Source organism: Heteronotia binoei, chromosome 1 (assembly GCF_032191835.1).
Source record: "Heteronotia binoei isolate CCM8104 ecotype False Entrance Well chromosome 1, APGP_CSIRO_Hbin_v1, whole genome shotgun sequence".
Taxonomy (NCBI): domain Eukaryota; kingdom Metazoa; phylum Chordata; class Lepidosauria; order Squamata; family Gekkonidae; genus Heteronotia; species Heteronotia binoei.
Window position 1 is genome coordinate 1,602,161 of NC_083223.1, and position 19,895 is coordinate 1,622,055.

Below are 19,895 nucleotides of genomic sequence, written 5' to 3' on the forward strand. Positions count from 1 at the left end.
CTCAAGCGATTTAAGGTGAAAGGTCTCCTTATCTTTGTCATCACTAATGCATCTTACATACTTAACCAGGAAGTTCAACAGTCACGGGCTGATGCTGTACTTAGTGAGGTTTTAAAGTTAAGCGCCGCAGTAGAGGGGAAAATGTTTTTGAGAAGGAAGGCAGCTTTGGCAGGGGGGGGGGATAGGAAAAGGGGGCCAGCATTCACAGAATATCAGCATTTCTCATTCAGGAAAGGGGGGGGGGGAGAGCCACCAAGCACGGTTGCTAGGACTGCACCGTCAGCGTTCAGAATCACCAGAGACGGTTCTTTTCAGCACCCCCTTTGAACGCTTTTGTCTGCCTAAAGCCATCGCTGCTCCCACAAGTATCAGGTAACTAAGGAAAGGATGAATTGGGGAAGGGGAGGAGGAGAGGGGGAGGGAGAGAAAGGGACAAAGCAGCATCAAAAGAGCGGGGGGGGGGGAGTGAGCGTGGCCTCCCTGCATGGGGAAAGAGGGAAGAAAGGGAAGAAACTGCACACTACTGCACCACTGGAGGCTACTGCACACTTAAGAACTCATCAAAATGCCCAGTAAATTTTCTCCTAAATGCCACCCCCCCCCAACCCTAAACACAACACAAACCAATTTGGGCTGGAAGGATGCCAGCTATTCTAGGTAAGCTACTTTTTATTCCTAGCCTTGACTGGGCAGGTGATGTTTAAAAACTGGTTGAGTAACCCCCATTTCCTATACCTCTCCAATGGCACAACACTCCCATTAAGGGACTGTGTGGAGTTCAAAAGGTTTGATTTAAGTGGGGACTTGGGACCCCTCCTCCCCTAAGTTATTCTGTAAGGAAAAAAATACTTTGCCCCTCACCAACTTGCTTTTAATTGCAGACTGCAAGAGGCAGCATGGCGAGGTGGGGGGGGGGGGGGCGGAACAAGTGGTTGACAAGCACTGAAAACTCCCAAGTCCCATTAAGTCATGAAATCCCCTGGGTGACCTCCAGCCTTTCTTGCTCTCTTCCCTCTCTATCTGCTTATCCTACCTCACTGGATTTTTGCCGGGATGAGAGAACTGGTCTCCCATCCTGTTCAGGCAGTGGCAGAATCAAATTGGACAGATAAGACCACCGTGAATCCAAAGGATTGTTCCTCTTTGGTGGAAAGCACATGTCACCAGGCTGGATCCAATCCAGAGTCTGCCAAAACCTGCTCCTGGGAGAGAGGGGAGTCACAGGGATGCGGAAACGCTCCTCTGCACCCAACCCATTACTCCTCATTCTAGCACGGACAGCCAGGGAGCCTCTCTCTACAAGACACACTAAACAGGGCTGGAATTCTATGCTCTCTGGGACCCCCACAGATCTTCAAAGATCCCTGAGTTGCAGATGTTATTTAAGTAGTTTAAAAACCACTCACTGAGAGCCCCCCTCTAGTCATCTGAAGCCATCTAAAGTATCTGGAGAAGCGCACGTGCCCACAAAGGCCTACACCCAGAATCAAAGGTGTCACTGGACTTTGTTTTGCTATCCGCCCTGAATCTAGGACAGGTGTTGAGTCTAACATTTCGGTCCCTGAATTACAACACAGTGCGAGTGCGAGTGTGCGTGCGCGGAGATGACCAGTGGGGAACCACAGGCTGCCGGACGTAAGGACTAAATGCAATCCGCCTATGAAGATCTGCGGCGGGAAGTTTAACTGGCCAGGATTGGACCTGGCCAGGGAAGGGGGTTGTTTCGGAAGATGTATATAATCGGCTTGGGAGCCACATGTGGCTCTTTCACATATATTGTGTGGCTCTCAGAGCCCCTACTGCCCCATTGGCTGGCTTGGAGAAGGCATTTCTCTCTCTAAATCACTGGCGGCTTGGAGAATGCATTTAAAGTTATTTTCTTTCCCTCCCCATCTTCCTTCCTTCCTTCCTTCCCTTTCCAACATCTGACGTTCATGTCTTGTGGCTCTCAAACACCTAACGTTTATTCTGTGTGGCTCTTGAGTTAAGCAAGTTTGGCCACCCCTGAGCTAGGAGCTATGGTTTTAAAAAGTTATGGTTTTAGAGTCAACTTTGGGTGGTTGTTTCCAATGACCTCGAGGGGTAGAATTTTAGGCACTTGCAACTGGGGGGAGAAAGGCCACAGGACAGGCCTCGCCGGATTCTGCAAGGGCCACACCTCAAGAGAAAGTGCCAAGCGTCCCAGTGACCAGTTGTGAGCATTAGGTCACCGCCAACTGTGTGGGAGGAAAGCAGCTCTTGAGATGCTTAACTCAGGCAACAAGAAAGAAAGTTGTGACTCAAGAGTTTCAATGCATCTTGCGCCGTGTGACGTTGTTAGCAGGCAGGATCCATCCTTTCCTACCGCAGCGGCGGAAGGGAATTAAATGTTGCCAGAAACAAACAGCTTTTGTGAAAGGAAAGCAAACAACTGCAAGGTGTAGGCATAAGGCTGCTTTTTTAAAAAAGGAAGGAAGAAAGAAAGAAAGTCAACAGCAAATTCATTTCTCACGACTTCGCTCAGCGTGCAGCCTCTGAACGAAGGGGGGGGGGAGTCAGTTTTTTTTTTTTTTAAACAGACACAGTGTTGGACAGCAGCCTAAATATGTTTCATACTGAAAGCAGACAAGGATTCCATTTCGTTCACTGATAACTGTGGGAAAATGCTTCGAAAAGTAAGCATATCTGGGCAAGCAGAGGCATATGCCCATCTTGTGAAGAGTGGCTGAATCCTTCTCTCTCTCCCCCACCCCCCACCTCTTGGCATTCCAATTTAGTTACCACCACACAACTAAAGAGGCTTCCTTCCCAAGTCACCACACAACTCAAACGCACAACTTTTAAACCCACAAGGAGAAATCCTGCGGGCCACCACACAACCCCCTCTTTTCTGCGTCACAACCCTGCGAGCTGGGAAGGGAACGCAAAAGCAGGCATCCCACACAACCTGAAGGCTGTTCTTCCTGTCAAGACACTCTTCCACCTTGGATTAATTGCTGCAGAGCTCTGCCCATGTCAAGGCACACAGCCGCTGAAACATGTTGGAGCAAGCTGGAGGTGTACCATGGAAAAAAAGGAGAAACCCCCTCCTCCCTGAAAAAACAAAGGCCCAATTATGGCCACTCATGCTACCTCCAGTGAAGAGAATGTTTTCATCCCAGTCTTGCATAATCGCTGGAGAAGATGTTCTGTTTAGAAGCATAGCAACAGCTCCTGACTGGGTCTTAGCTTTGTGTTTGCACGCCACACCCCCTCCGGGGAAAAAGGAATGGATCTGCTGGCAGAGTCACTCTTACTACATACCTGCCTTACCACTTTCCGACATGGCCCAGGGATTTTGCTTTGGCAAGGCGTGTTGGGTTCTAAAAAACCACAGCACAAAACAAAAAAAGAACAACACTGTCAGCTTAGAGAAGCACAGTTTTCTTTTAAACGTATCACGGAACTTATCTAACTTCTCGGTCAGCTGGTGGAGTCATGACACCGGGACAGGCAAGGCAAACCCTTTTGACCGCAACCCCCAAACTCAGTGCTCCGCCCCAGCACGACCCCTTGCATGCTGGTTCCATCACGGGTGCTCCATCTTTACAAAGATTTCTCCTGACCTATCTTTAAGAAGAGATGCCTGCTACAAACCCAGGACACTGCAGGAACCCATGTACAGCCCTTCCGCTTGCACACAGCCAAGATGCTAGAGGGTTAAGAGGTGCACATCGAACCCTGCTCCATAGATCAACAATTAAGATATCCAAGGAATGCAGGAGCACAGCAAAGAGGCTTAAATTTTCCCATGCCCGTGTCTGACCCTTGGACATCTCTGAATAAATACACCAGTCGGACACAAGAATCCCACATCCTGAGCCTGACGGCCATTAGATCGGACAAGGAGGCAACAAGTCTCGGTTGAACTGCAGACTCACCCCCAATTAATGGCCACAACTTAGACCTCGGCCAGAAGAAGAAGAAGAAGAATTGCAGATTTATATCCCGCCCTTCTCCCTGAATCAGAGACTCAGAGTGGCTTACAATCTCCTATGTCTTCTCCCCTCACAACAGACACCCTGTGAGGTGGGTGGGGCTGGAGAGGGCTCTCACAGCAGCTGCCCTTTCAAGGACAACCTCTGCCAGAGCTATGGCTGACCCAAGGCCATTCCAGCAAGTGCAAGTGGAGGAGTGGGGAATCAAACCTAGTTCTCCCAGATAAGAGTCCGCACACTTAACCACTACACCAAACTGGCTCTCCAGAAGACAGGAGACCAGACACAGAGACCAAAGCTGCTACCACACATCTGGATACTGCAGTATAGTCACGGTTTGCTAGTGCACATGCCTCGCCCACGATGAAAATCCAGCTGCAAATTACTGCTGTTGAGCAACAATATATCCAGCGATAAGTGGGGAAGTGGTGCAACTGGGCACACAAAAGCAAACCCAGAACTTGCGGGCAGGATGTGTAAGGATGGAGGAACAGAAAGGGAAAAGCTACAAATGTGGTAGCTAAAAAGGCAAAGGCAATTTTGGGCTGTATCAACAGAAGTATAGTGGCCAGATCACGTGAAGTGATGGTATCGCTTTACTCTGGTTAGACCTCACCTAGAATATTGTGTTGTTTTGTGCATCACCATTTAAGAAGGAAAAAGGCAAGCTGGAATGTGTCCACAGGACGGCAATGAAGATGGTGAGGGGACCAATTCTTATGAAGAAAGGCTGAAGGAGCTGGGCATGTTTAGCCTGGAGAGGAGATGACTGAGAGGTGATAGGATCGCCATCTTCAAGTGCTTAAAGGGCTGTCCTATAGAGGATGGGGTGGAATTGTTTTCTGTGGCCCCTGAGGGTTGGACCAGAACCAGTGGGTTGAAATTAAACCAAAAGAGTTTTCAACTCAGCATTAGGAAGAACTTTCGGACAGAGCGGTTCCTCAGTGGAACAGGCTTCCTCAGGAGGAGGTGGGCTCTCCTTCCTTGGAGGTTTTTAAGCAGAGGCTAGATGCCCATGCTGACTTTATGAACTTAGGCAGATCATGAGAAGGAGGACAGTGGGAGGTACTTGTCATTTCCCCACATAGTGCAGGGGGGTTGACTAGATGACCCTGGAGGTACCTTCCAATTCTATGATTCCAAGCTCAGATCTCCATGGAGAAATCAGGACCTACAACAGAAGTCACCTGCCAGCAGGGGCCTATTTATCACGTAGGCCTGAAATGCAACACCAGGAAAGTTTCCACGCGCTGCTAACTTGATCACCTCACTGTCAGCCAGGAGACAAACCAGAGCCTGAGGTGTACTCTTCAGGTGGCAGTGACAAAGCACTCACCCACACAAAAAGTATTACATCAGGGAGAAGGTTAGGAGAGAATTCCTCTCCAAATCCCCAGGGTTCCAAGAGAAGGGGATTCTGTTGCATTGTAGAAGTCATTCAAATATCCTCCCCATTTCCTTGTCTGAGGTGGGAAAAGTGCAGAAAAGGGCAACTAGAAGGATTCAAGGGTTGGAACACTTTCCCTATGAAGAAAGGTTAAAACGCTTGGGGCTCTTTAGCTTGGAGAAACGTCGACTGCGGGGTGACATGATAGAGGTTTACAAGATTATGCATGGGATGGAGAAAGTAGAGAAAGAAGTCCTTTTCTCCCTTTCTCACAATACAAGAACTCGTGGGCATTCGATGAAATTGCTGAGCAGTCGGGATAGAACTGATAAAAGGAAGTCCTTCACCCAAAGGGTGATTAACATATGGAATTCACTGCCACAGGAGGTGGTGGCAGCTGCAAGCATAGACAGCTTCAAGAGGGGATTGGATAAGCATATGGAACAGAGGTCCATCAGTGACTATTAGCCACAGCGTATTGCTGGAACTCTCTGTCCGGGGCAAGTGATGCTCCGTGTTTTGGTGCTTGGTGGGGAGGCACAGTGAGATTGCTTTTAGCCCCACTGGTGGACTTGGGGATTTTTTTTTGGCCACTGTGTGACACAGAGTGTTGGACTGGGTGGGCCATTGGCCTGATTCAACATGGCTTCTCTTATATTCTTATATCTGGTCCAAGCACAGGTTTACCACCTGAATAAGAACCAGGCCAGAAATTGCTACTAAACCAACGGCCGGTAACGGACAAACATCATTCACCGTAATCCATCCCAATGCAGGTAACGAGACTTACACCCTCGTGAGCATGCCATAGATCACATCTCTTCTTAATTACAGGGAGGGCCACCAATTACATATTTGCCAAATTAGGACCCAGTGACGGTATCAAAAATCTTCTGGTTAAGGTCTAACCGGACAATTCAACCAAGTTCTGTATCAATGGCTCTCCCATTTGGATCAGGACTTACGATGACAGCTGAAGCCCCAAAACACACCCCTGATGCAATTCTCCCAATCTACACCAGACCAATTTGGGAGTAATTTAGAGAGCCAGTTTGGTGTTGTGGTTAAGTGTGTGGACTCTTATCTGGGAGAACAGGGTTTGATTCCCCTCTCCTCCACTTGTAGCTGCTGTAATGGCCTTGGGCCAGCCATAGCTCTCTTATCTGGGAGAACCGGGTTTGATTCCCCACTCCTCCACTTGCACCTGCTGGAATGGCCTTGGGTTAGCCATAGCTCTCGTAGGAGTTGTCCTTGAAAGGGCAGATGCTGTGAGAGTCCTCTCAGCCCCACCCACCTCACAGGATGTCTGTTGTGGGGGGAGAAGATAAAGGAGATTGTGAGCTGCTCTCAGATTCAGAATGAAGGGCAGGGTATAAATCCAGTATCTTCTTCTTAGAGAGCCAGTTTGGTGTAGTGGTCAAGTGTGCAGACTCTTATCTGGGAGAACTGGGTTTGATTCCCCACTCCTCCACTTGCACCTGCTGGAATGGCCTTGGGTCAGCCATCGCTCTCACAGAGTTGCCCTTGAAAGGGCAGCTTCTGTCAGAGCTCTCTCAGAATAATAATAATAATAATATATTGGATTTATATCCCGCCCTCCACTCTAAAGAGTCTCAGAGCGGCTCACAATCTCCTTTACCTTCCTCCCCCACAACAGACACCCTGTGAGGTGGGTGGGGCTGAGACGGCTCTCACAGCAGCTGCCCTTTCAAGGACAACCTCTGCCAGAGCGATGGCTGACCCAAGGCCATGCCAGCAGGTGCAAGTCAGCCTCACCCACCTCACAGGGTGTCTGTTGTGGGGGAAAAAGGTAAAGGAGATTGTGAGCTGCTCTGAGACTCTGATTCAGAGAGAAGGGCTGGGTATAAATCTGCGGTCTTCTTCTGCAGTCTTCTCAGTCAGGGGGTATTATTTTCTCTGGTAGTGAAACGTGCATATATCAGCACGGAGATCTTGCCCTGGAACTCCCCATTATGTCTTCTGCTTAGACTCCTGTTTGCTGCAAAGGATAATTTTAGAAAGTTGTCCTTTCCCCCGTGGTGAACAGATTAGTGACAGAACTGTCCTTTCCTTTTACTGGCCTCCATCCACGCTGCACCTCTGGGCCACCTGTGCCACAACCCCTCCCTCTGCAGCACTTTTAGTGCTCCCCCCTCCCTCCACAAGCCTAGCTTTGCCCCCTCACCATAAAATACCACAGCTGTGGATCCTGCACTGCTGATACCGCTCACACGCCAAGCCTGCCACAGCTTGTGACTTAAGGAAAAAGGAAAGGTCCCCTGTGCAAGCACCAGTCGTTTCCAACTCTGGGGTGACGTTGCTTTCACAACGTTTTCATGGCAGACTTTTTATGGGGTGGTTTGCCATGGCCTTCCCCAGTCCTCTACGCTTTCCCCCCAGCAAGCTGGGGACTCATTTTACCAACCTCAGAAGGGTGGAAGGCTGAGTCAGCCTTGAGCTGGCTACCTGAAAACCCAGCTTCCGCCGGGGATCGAACTCAGGTCGTGAGCAGAGCTTAGGACTGCAGGACTGCAGCTTTAACACTGCGCCACAGGGCTCTGTGACTTAAACAGACACCTTTTTGCAAGACTTTTGCTCCTTCGCAGCACAACCGTGGAATGTCTTTGTTTTCCATATGGGGCACTGCAAACCCTCTGCATCCAACACTAAACCAAAAGGGCAGGTGTTTCCAAGGTGGGTCGGGAATTTGTCCCAAGGATTCAACAATTTTCAAGAGAGGCGCTGCCTCCTCTCCCTCCCCCACTGTTTTCTTAAGGCACTCCCCCCTTTTGAGGCAGGGGGGGGGGAACATTGATAAGCAAGAGAGGCACAATGCATTAGTACCAAAAGTTTCTCTCTCTTTTTACAAACCGGCTCACAGAAGAAATCCCCAGCACACCCGCCCCCTTCCAAAAACCTGAAACCAAAGCTCCCTTTCAAGTCATCTTACGGGAAGACGCTCTCCCCCCTCCCCCCCCCCCCCACTGGCACATACCTCTGTGGCCCCAACTGCATTCCTTGAGCCTGGGAAAAAAGCCCGGGCCTTGAATCTGACTCTCACTGACTGCGGTTCTCATTCCCACGCACCTCACCCTCGGTTTGTTTTCCCCAGCGAGAGCCATAATGACTTACAGTACTTTGTAGCTCAGATTTTATCTGAAGGTCCCAGGTTCAAGTCTAGCCCCATAGCAGATGATGCGGCATGTAGCAGATCAGGACTTTCCTGCTTGCAACGCTCCGCTGGGAGTTTTGCAGTAATTAAAGAACTGAAGAAGTCCAGCCGGATCAGACCCAGGGTCCCTTGAACCGAGCATCCTGTTCCCCACAGGGGCCAGCCCCCCCACGCCCTCCTGCAAGACCCACAGTGGAGCTGCTGAGGATAAGGCCTCTTCCCCCCAACAACTGCCTCCCACTGAGCCATCAGACTGTCTCTCCACAAATCCATCTAATTCCCGTTCTATTGCAATCTAAACTAGAGGCCATCACTACGTTCCAGTGGCAGGGAGTTCCACACTGTCATGCAGAAGCCTGAATATCTGTCCTGAATCTATAGCCCATCATTTTCATTCACCTGAAAACACAGACTTCTGGAAACACTCGCACTTAATGAGTAAGACGGTTTTCTAATTCTCCCCCCCCACCCCGGAAGTCCCAGCTGTTGTTGTACTTTTCTTGCCATGGATACCAACACAGCTCTCCTTCCCTCACCGCCTGCCCCAGCGGCTACTGGGTTAAAAAGACTCCTGTCAGTCAAGGCGGGACAGAACAATGTGGGTCGAGTTACAGAATACAGCAAGAAGAATCACATCGCTGGAGGACACAAGGACACTCCATTCTCCTTTGTACGTGGAGCTTCACGGCCTCAACGGAACAGTCCACCATTCTTAACTAAGAGCAAACGTACCCAAGCCTTTGAAGCCATGTATCTATTCGGAGCAAATGCATGTGATTTATACACATGCGTATGTTCCACACACTAGGTGATCTCCTGGTGCCTCAAGGGTGGCAGCCTTGGATATAGCCAGCAGGGCCTCTGTTTCCCCCTTCCCTCACACGATGCATCCCGCTTTCCTCTCTAACGGGGACCCAACACCCCTTACAACATTCTTCTCACTTCCTCCATTTCCCATTTGCCACAAACACTCACGTGAGGAAGGTTAGGCCAGCCCCTCATCCCAAAGTCACCCAGCATGCTTCTTCCAGGGTAGAGTGGGGATTCAAACCTCTGTCTCCTAGATCACAGTAGATTGCAATAAAAAAGGCCAACGCCATGCTGGGAATTATTAGGAAGGGAATTGAAAACAAATCAGCCAGTATCATAATGCCCCTGTATAAATCGATGGTGCGGTCTCATTTGGAGTACTGTGTGCAGTTCTGGTCGCCGCACCTCAAAAAGGATATTATAGCATTGGAGAAAGTCCAGAAAAGGGCAACTAGAATGATTAAAGGGCTGGAGCACTTTCCCTATGAAGAAAGGTTGAAACGCTTGGGACTCTTTAGCTTGGAGAAACGTCGACTGCGGGGTGACATGAGAGAGGTTTACAAGATAATGCATGGGATGGAGAAAGTAGAGAAAGAAGTACTTTTCTCCCTTTCTCACAATACAAGAACTCGTGGGCATTCGATGAAATTGCTGAGCAGACAGGTTAAAACGGATAAAAGGAAGTACTTCTTCACCCAGAGGGTGATTAACATGTGGAATTCACTGCCACAGGAGGTGGTGGCGGCCACAAGTATAGCCACCTTCAAGAGGGGTTTAGATAAAAATATGGAGCACAGGTCCATCAGTGGCTATTAGCCACAGTGTATGTGTGTATATAAAATTTTTTGCCACTGTGTGACACAGAGTGTTGGACTTGATGGACCGTTGGCCTGATCCAACATGGCTTCTCTTATGTTCTTATCACACTTTAACCACTACATTGTGTGTAGGTGCAGGGAGCAATCAGCGCTTTTTCTGTAGCAGGAACTCCTTTGCATATGAGGCCACACACCCCTGATGTATCCAATCCTCTAAGAGCTTACAGGGCTCTTTTTACAGGGCCTACTGTAAGCTCCAGGAGAATGGGCTACATCAGGGGTGTGTGGCCTCGTATGCAAAGGACTTCCTGCTACAGCAAAAAGCCCTGGGAGTGATGCCTGTGTACATCCACACGCAATGGACAGAGAGGGGCTAAAATTAATCTGCAAACCAACCAAGGCTATTTTAACAAAGCAAAGTTCCAGGGGAATGGCCAGTGGCTGAATCTTTCTCTTGTCTTTCTCCATGGGGGTTACATGGGCCTCTCCCCCCATTTTGTCCTCACAACAACCCCGTGAGTGCTGAGAGCATGCAACAGGCCCAAGATCCATGTCAAAGCGGGGATTCCAACTCTAGCCTCCCTGATCCTAATCTAAGACCCATTTCCCACTCACCTTATGCCGCTCTCACGTTCGTCTTCTCAGCGGGGCTTCCTTCCGATTTCACGTCGGCGTTTCCGCGTAGCAAGCAGAAAATGGTTTTTAGCGGTTTCTGTTTGCTGCGTGAAAACGCCGACGCTTGCCGCAGCCCCGGGGGAGGTAGTGTGAAATCGGAAGGAAGTCCCGCTGAGAAGACGAGTGTGAGAGCGGCATAAGGTGAGTGGGAAATCGGTCTGACATGTTCATGGGATTTCTCTCTCTCTCTCTCACACACAAACCCACTGGTAGAGACCACCAAACATTTAACAAGCAGGGGCAACACCATGCACCCATTCTGGCTTGCCACAATCCTTAGAAATTAGCTGCACCCACTAAAGCTGTCCATGGAAAATCACCTACGTTCAGCGGCCCAAGAGCCTTTTCGCTAAGGGGCGGGGAGCTGAAACGTGTTCCAACAAGGGGCTACATGGGCTTCCAGAGAGCACCTTTTGCTCTTCTCTCCTGGCACACGAGGGGCAGCCGAAACCCAGCCTAGCAGATTTGACTGCAGGGCAACTTCAGCTGGTCCAAATAATTTACAATCTGGGTAGCTCAGGCTTCAGTCGCTTCGCCACGTTGCCTCGAGCAGACCTTGCAGAAGACGACTGTGTTGGCTGAACACAGCGCACCTGGCCATGCCTCTGGAGTGGCCCAGCTCTTTAAAGAAATAAAAAAGCACCCTGAGCACACAATCCCGTACACTGTGCTCCTATTTCTCCAGGTTATGTTCACACCCTATCACAAGGACGTATGAGTGAGCCTGCACCAAAAACTTGGGAGGTGCGCAGGAAGGACGACGCAGCAAGGCCTCCAAGATCACATCAGCCAAGTAGAGTGAACTCTCTGATGAAAGACAACTCCACCGACTTTGCACCACATGGCTGGCTGTTCCTTCAAAGCCAAGACAGGGCAGCAAGCTTTTGAGAGCCGGTTTGGTGTAGCGGTTAAGTGTGCGGACTCCTATCTGGGAGATCCGGGTTTGATTCCCCACTCCTCCCCTTGCACATGCTGGAATGGCCTTGGGTCAGCCAGAGCTCTCTTATCTGGGAGAACCTGGTTTGATTCCCCACTCCTCCACTTGCACCTGCTGGAATGGCCTTGGGTCAGCCAGAGCTCTCTTATCTGGGAGAACCAGGTTTGATTCCCCACTCCTCCACTTGCAGCTGCTGGAATGGCCTTGGGTCAGCCAGAGCTCTCTTATCTGGGAGAACCGGGTTTGATTCCCCACTCCTCCACTTGCACCTGCTGGAATGGCCATGGGTCAGCCAGAGCTGTCTTATCTGGGAGAACCGGGTTTGATTCCTCACTCCTCCACTTGCACCTGCTGGAATGGCCTTGGGTCAGCCAGAGCTCTCTTATCTGGGAGAACCGGGTTTGATTCCCCACTCCTCCACTTGCAGCTGCTGGAATGGCCTTAGGTCAGCCAGAGCTCTCTTATCTGGGAGAACCGGGTTTGATTCCCCACTCCTCCACTTGCACCTGCTGGAATGGCCTTCGGTCAGCCAGAGCTCTCTTATCTGGGAGAACTGGGTTTGATTCTCCCCTCCTCCACTTGCACCTGCTGGAATGGCCTTCGGTCAGCCAGAGCTCTCTTATCTGTGAGAACCGGGTTGGATTCCCCACTCCTCCACTTGCAGGTGCTGGAGTGGTCCCCTCATCAAGGACCCCAGCCAATGGACTGCTTTAAGCACATGTCCATGTATAACAAGGGCGGCCAAACTGTGGCTCAGGAGCCACATGTGGCTCTTTCACACATATTGTGTGGCTCTTGAAACCCCCATTGCCCTGTTGGCTGGCAGCCTGGAGAAGGCATTTAAAGTTAAAGTTGCTTTCTTTCCACCTCAGAGTTCTTGCAAGAGTTGTCCTTGAAAGGGCAGCTTCCGGAAGACCTCTCCCAGCCCCACCAACCGCACAGAGTGTCTGCTGTGGGGGGAGAAGATATAGGAGATTATAAGCCGCTCTGAGTCTCTGATTCAGAGAGAAAGGTGGGGTATAAATCTGCAGTTATCTTTGTGCTTCCCTGTGGTAGGGAAGCATCGACCTCTCTTCCCAGCAAGAGGGAAACTCGCAAGTGAACCCCAAGTGAACCCCGCAAGACAACTCGCCCCCTCCAACACCGACAGAGAGGGGAGGCCACTTACCCGCCTCTGTAGCCCCACCTCTAAGCCAGTGCCATTGTGAGGCCTCGCTGAAGTGGTCATTGTCTGCAGCCAGGGGCCTGGCTTGTCCGGGAGCCAAACTATGCTGAGTCTACGGCTGTTTCCTGTAGCTTGCCCTGCACGCGCATTATTCTTGGATAGGGCTTCATTATGTCGGGTAATCCTCCCTGCTGTCAGTTATGGGCACACCATTGTTGTGGGGTAACATTCGCCACCACCGCCTCCGTCTGGGTGGCCGGACAGCAATTTTCCCCAGTGACCAAACTGGAGGGCTTTGAGCAAACAAAAGCGCAGAAAGAGAAAAAAAAAAAGAGAAACTGGAGCATCTCTTTCGTTTAAAGCACATTTTCCCAAACTGATCTTGGCTGGAGGAAGCTTAATCCAACTCCCACCCCCCCAAAAAAGAAAGAAAAGAAAACTCTCTAAGAGGGATCGCAAAGAGCAGGCCGGAATGTCAATGGTCAGTGCAAAGCCTGCTTCGCCAAGAAGATTACCCCACTATTCTCAGCGTTTAGCCTCCCTACCTGCTCAAAGCAGGGCTTTGATAATTAAATGCGCCAGTTACAACAGGGTGACAAGGTTAATAGATGGAATGCCTGCCAGTCAGCCAAGCACAAAAAAGGGGGGGGGGCGGGGAGAGAGGGAGAACCAGGGTTGCTTTTAGCAAGCCTGAACACGAGGAATCGCCATTCTTATTCATTTACTACTTTTGGAAAAAAAGAGGGCTAAGATGGTAGGGGACGCCCTGTTCAGAGATATGGCTTTTCTATGGGACAGCTGGATTTATTTTTTAAAAAGGTAACTATTTAAATAAGGTTAGCGAAATTCACTAAAGCTTCCTTGAGAGCCAGTTTGGTGTAGTGGTTAAGTGTGCAGACTCTTATCTGGGGGAACCGGGTTTGATTCCCCACTAAGAACATAAGAGAAGCCATGTTGGATCAGGCCAATGGCCCATCCAGTCCAACACTCTGTGTCACATAAGAACATAAGAGAAGCCATGTTGGATCAGGCCAATGGCCCATCCAGTCCAACACTCTGTGTCACATAAGAACATAAGAGAAGCCATGTTGGATCAGGCCAATGGCCCATCCATTCCAATACTCTGTGTCACACGGTAGCCGATATATGTGTGTTGCTCCACTCCACTCCTCCACTTGCAGCTGCTGGAATGGCCTTGGGTCAGCCATAGCTCTGGCAGAGGTTGTCCTTGAAAGGGCAGTTGCTGTGAGAGCCCTCTCAGCCCCACCCACCTCACAGGGTGTCTGTTGTGGGGGAGGGAGATAAAGGAGATTGTGAGTCACTCTGAGTGGAGGGCGGAATATAAATCCAATGTCATCTTCTTCTATCCCGGATTTAAACACTCTTAACTAGACTCATTTGCAGCGTAGCAGCCCTGGCTACTGTAGACTACACTAATGGGAAGGGGTGGGGGTGTTTTCTATGGGAAAATGTATTTTGGAAAGTTTTCCACCCCTCATCAAGGACCCCCATCCAATGGACTGCTATAATCACATGTCCATGTATAACAGGGGCGGCCAAACTGTAGCTCAGGAGCCACATGTGGCTCTTTCACACATATTGTGTGGCTCCTGAAGCCCCCATTGCCCTGTTGGCTGGCAGCCTGGAGAAGGCATTTAAAGTTGCTCTCTTTCCCCCTCTCCCTCCCCCCTTCCTCCCCATCTATTCTTTCCTCCCTCCCTCAAATATCTGACTTTCTTGTCTTGCAGCTCTCAGACATTTGATGTTCTTGTCTTGTGGCTCTCAGACATTGGTCATTTATTCTATGTGGCTCTTATGTTGAGCAAGTCTGGCCACCCCTGATGTATAACAAATGTGTTGTATTCTACTTCAGGGCATCTCAGTCTCTCTCCCCGCATCGGTCACTTGGATGGGAGATCTCATAGGATCTCGGAAACTAAGCAGGGTCACCTCTGGCTAGCAGCATCTGGACAGGAGAACTCCAAGGAATAGCGGAGTCGTGATGCAGAGGCAACAGGCAATGGTGAACCACTCAGATCACCATAAGCCAACTAAGACTTGACGTTGCATCCGTCTAGCTTACCCCCAATTGAAATCACGTGCCCTAAACAACGGGTCCTTCTAGCAAAACTGGCAATCTATGCTTTTCATCCACATGCAACACTTTTCGCTACTCCAGAATAAGACCATGAAATTCCGATGTCAGTTCAAGAATAAAACGCCTGAAATGGACAGCCTTCTAGTCTGACCCAACACCACATTCTCATGAAGAAGGAGAAGACCACCGTAGATTTATACCCCGCCTTTCTCTCTGGGTCAGAGAGAAGCCAGAGAGAAGTCAGAGAGAAGTCAGAGACCCAGAGTGGCTTACAATCTCCTATATCTTCTCCCCCCACAACAGACACCCTGTGAAGTGGGTGGGGCTGAGAGGGCTCTCACAGCAGCTGCCCTTTCAACGACAACTCCTACAAGATCTATGGCTGATCCAAGGCCATTCCAGCAGCTGCAAGTGGAGAAATGGCGAATCAAACCTGGTTCTCCCAGATAAGAGTCCGCACACTTAACCACTACACCAAACTGGCTCTCATGGAAGGCCATCACACTGGAATTGGTTCTAAGCAAGCCATTGGGTGGCAGTCTTCTTATAAGACACCGAGTAAGGGTTGGATGAACTCCCAACTTTCTGCACAGAGTTAAGGGGGACTCGGCCCTCTGACGCCAACACGCTTCAGATGCGCTTAACTCTACACAGGATCAATCTGTAAAGAAGGGTTTGAGGGGGCGGAAGGAGAAGCGGTGCCAGCTGAAAGATTTGTGCTTTTCCCAACAAGCTAATGGCAAGGAGTGCAAAAATACGATTGCAGCCAAATTTAAACATATGCTCTCTCCTCCGGATTACAAACCTCTCCCAATGAACTGAAATCCAACACCGGGAGAGCTGGTTACGTGTCAACACTTAATATAAACAATTATCTGCTCCACTGTAGATTCTGCCTCATTAAAAATGCCATTAGTATTTTCACATTCCACACTATTCTTTCCCACGATTTACTCCTCCTCTTTTCTTTCTTTCTTTTTTTTTTTAAAGCTGGATGCAGGATTTCTCATCACCATTAATTCCGAACGGGTGACCACAAATTTCACTTTCAAAAGTTATTTAAGCTGAATGACCACTCTTCCAAATTCTGAATGGGGAGAACGTTGACAGGCTCAATGATAATCTAATGCACCCCCCACACCCGCACAGGTCAGGCCTTTTGATAGATCAGACAAAAGGCTTTTGGAAAGACTGTCTCCAAAGAAACATCCAGCATAACTCAGCAAGATTTCGGGTTTCCTCAACAGCAGACCTTCCGAGAAAAGCCTTCCCAAAATGAAATAGGGTTAGCTAAAAGATGGGTACCTTCTACTGCTTTCCTAGGCTAAGTAAATCCTAAAGGTGAACATTTTGCAGTTTGCGGAACAATGGCGGAGATGCATTAGCACATCCTCAGATGCTTAGTAGGCAAATGCCATTGGTAACTCATAACTTCCATTTATTTCTATTCACAGAAGAGGCCCACCAAGGCGGCTTTTGCAAGCTTAAACAAAACGTATCCGAATCCTGAGCAAAATATTGGGGCCCAAAATCACATTCGCATCTTACGAGTGTGCTCAGAAAGCATTGTGTGCACATGGAAAGCATCAGATGTTCTCCATCCATTAGGAATTATAGAAAGTAAGGCTTAAAGACAGCTGATGCGAGTCTCATGCAGACACCCACAGCGACTCTGGAAAGCACCTCGAAGAATCAAAAGGGATCCAAGAGCAATCCCTTCGCACTGCAGCAGGGAACAGGGGCGTATCGGAACAGACATCAGAGCAGTGGATTCCTTCGGTTAAGGGGGTGGGGCAGTACCCTGCAGAACAGAATGCTCAAAATCTCACGAGCCAGTCCTGCTTTCCCAATAATGCCACTGCATTTGTGTTGCCCCTGCATTGTTGTGGTTGCAGGTGCAGGTCTTCTGGACGGCTCCTTTCCTTTCCTTTCCCTCCACGCTGCTTCGCTGTCCCGTCTCCTAGCAACCGATTCAAACCTCCAGTCTCTTAAAAGGAAATTTACAGCCGCAGCGGCCACCATTACTCATGAGGGCTTGCATCGATACCCAGGCAGGGCAAGAGAGATTAAAGCCAAACTTCAAATCCAAGTGTGCTTGCTTTGAAGAGGAAAAAAAGTTGGAATCTGGAATCAGTGCAGAACTTTTGGATGGGGGGTGGGGGGTAGTGGTGGCTCATAAAGCATCAGTGTGTGCTTCCATGTCGTTGTTGAAAATTATTTTTGGCAGCATGCACGCTGGAACACTTTGGGGGAAAGATAGAAGACACAGGATTGTTCTAAAAACTGGGCCCATTCTAGTCTGGGGACGGGGGGCTTTGTCTCACTCACAGAAGACAGAGACGGGATGACTGGGTGTGTGTCTTTTTGTTATGAACTGCCAGTTGTGCACCAGCAGAGCGAAGTGTGGGATTTGAACACGGCCTGTTTAACTTTTACTGGGCTGTTTTGCTGCAAGGCAAGAACGGAGGAGAGAGCAAGGCCTGGCGCCCTCCTACAAAAGGCCGCTGAAGCGATTCTGAAGTGCGGAAGGGCCGCGGGAGAGCGCGGAAGGGCCGCGGGAGAGGCACATCAGTGGCTCCACAGCTCCAGGGCAGGCTCACAGGAACGCCACACTGAGAGGTGGCGTCAGGGCCTTGAAAGAAGGTGGGAAGTACCCACTCAACCAAAAAAAAAAAAAAAACAAGGGAAAAAATTGAGAATATTGTATCTGGCCAGGCTATTTTGGCAACAGGGAAAAGAAAAATACCCTCAGGGCACTTTATAGCCCTGCGGAAAGAGCGACTAGCGTCCACACCCAGACTTACTGGACTCAGATTCCTCGAAGGAATGTTTTGCCGACTGAAGACTGCTTAGAGTAGGCCTTTCCTTCACAGTTTTGCCCTGCCACAACAATTGAATGTTTCACTGGCTCAAAAGCAATGGAGATCTTCTAGCAATCTTCTAGACAACGGCGCTTGGGCATGCCTCGGGTTACCTGGGGGAACCGACGGCTCACCTTAGGCTACCTTGTGACCAGCTCAGAGAGACAAGAGGCTCACGCAAGCCCAATCCTCCTGCAGACTTACTCCTAGGGAAGCCTCCTCTACAATGTGGCTTTCTCCCAGGGGAGGGACTATGGCTCAGTGGAAGAGCCTCTGCTTGGCATGCAGAAGGTCCCAGGTTCAATCCCTGGCATCTCCAGTTTAAAAAAAAAAAGGACCAGGCAGCAGGTAATGTGAAAGACGTCTTTGCTTGAGACACTGGAGAGCCACTGCCAGTCTGCGGAGACTTTGATGGACCAAGGGAGGTCTGATTCAGTAGAAGGCAGCTTCATCTATGATCAAGCACAAGGCCACTGAATCGGTGACCTTGTTCAAGTTGCTAAAAAGGTAAAGGGAGTCCCCTGTGCAAGCACCGAGTCATCGCCGACCCATGGGGTGACATCACATCGTGACGTTTTCTTGGCAGACTTCTTTGTTACAGGGTGGTTTGCCACTGCCTTCCCCAAGAACTCAAAGGCACAACACTCTAGTAGAAGAAGGGGGGGGGGGAACCCACTCATAGCAATCGCACCACGAAGTCCAGTGGTTTCTTTGTTCTGCTGCTTCAAACCAACCCACCGGAATCGATCAGCCACCCAAATCATTCACAGGAGGTAGACCTGAAGTGAGAAGCGACTCCCGAAAGCGCCTTTCCTGCCACAAACTGTGTTCATCTTTAAGGTACTCCTGGCCCTTGGCTCTTTCTGACTACATTCAAATAAAGAACATGAATGCTCTACGACAGGGGTGGCCAATGGTAGCTCTACGGATGTTTTTTGCCTACAACTCCCATCCGCCCCAGCCATTGGCCATGCTGGCTGGGGTAGATGGGAGTTGTAAGCCAAAAAACATCTGGAGAGCTATCGTTGGCCACCCCTGGTCTAAGAGAACCTGCCTGTGATGACGATGACGACAACAACAACAACCCGTAACAGCCCCTTGGCCTTTGATGGCCTATCTGATAGCAGTTTTTATCTCTTTCCAGCTAAACCAATCGCAGGGCTTACAGTTCCAAACAGGGAACACTTTTGTGAACTTGGCTATTATACTTTGTAATGCCGTCTCTTTAAATATGTGCACTCGGTTTCACCCTTTTAAAAAAAGAGAGAGAGAAGGGAAGGGAAGGGGGGGGGGGGGGAGAAGGCCAAGAGAAGAAAAATAAGGCCAAAGGATCACAAGCTGATATTTGCTATCCCGGCAGACAGGAGGCAGTGCCGGAACACGTGGCTGAGTTTTCCAGCGCTGAGCCGGAGAAGGCAAGGCAAGGGGTGGGGTGGGATTTCAAGACCCCTCCCACCCGCTCCTCTGCGGTCTCTGTTCAGAGGAAAAGAGCCAATAAGAAAATCACATCTTGCGGTCCCAAGCTTCTAAGGCAGGCACACTACAGCATCTTTCTCAACAAACAAATGAACACAGGGAGGGGGGGGCAGAGGGGGAGAAGGCCCTCCACCTCATCTCCTTTTCCCAAAGCTTCGCTTCTCCACACTCAGAACCTGGGTCTCTGGCGAGTAAGAGGAGGCGCGGCAGCGCCCATTCATGCCCTGATGCGGCCAGAAGTAAAACTGCATGGAGCGCCGGCTGCCCGGTCACTTTTCTCCACGGAAGTCAGCAGCATTATGGCACTTATGAAGAGTTCTATGCACTTGTGGAGGCAGGATCCATCCGAAGACCATCTCCAAGGAAACCCCCCCCCCAGGACATACTCAACCCCGTCAACAATGTCACACACCCCACCCCCGCAACTTTCAGGTCCTTGGCTTGTGCCAAGGGGGCCTGATCTTGCAACCCCAGCTCTCTTCTGAACGAGGATGCGGTGCAGCTGTGCGTCCACATCTGGCGCATGCGGAAAGACGGTCA

General features: G+C 49.9%; 1 protein-coding gene across 1 annotated transcript in view; it reads right to left on the reverse strand.

Moving 5' to 3' along the window:
- The window catches only part of JAG1 (jagged canonical Notch ligand 1), an 80,419-nt gene that overhangs the window by 59,049 nt on the left and 1,475 nt on the right, over positions 1–19,895 (reverse strand). The gene's annotated exons all lie outside the window — the stretch shown is intronic.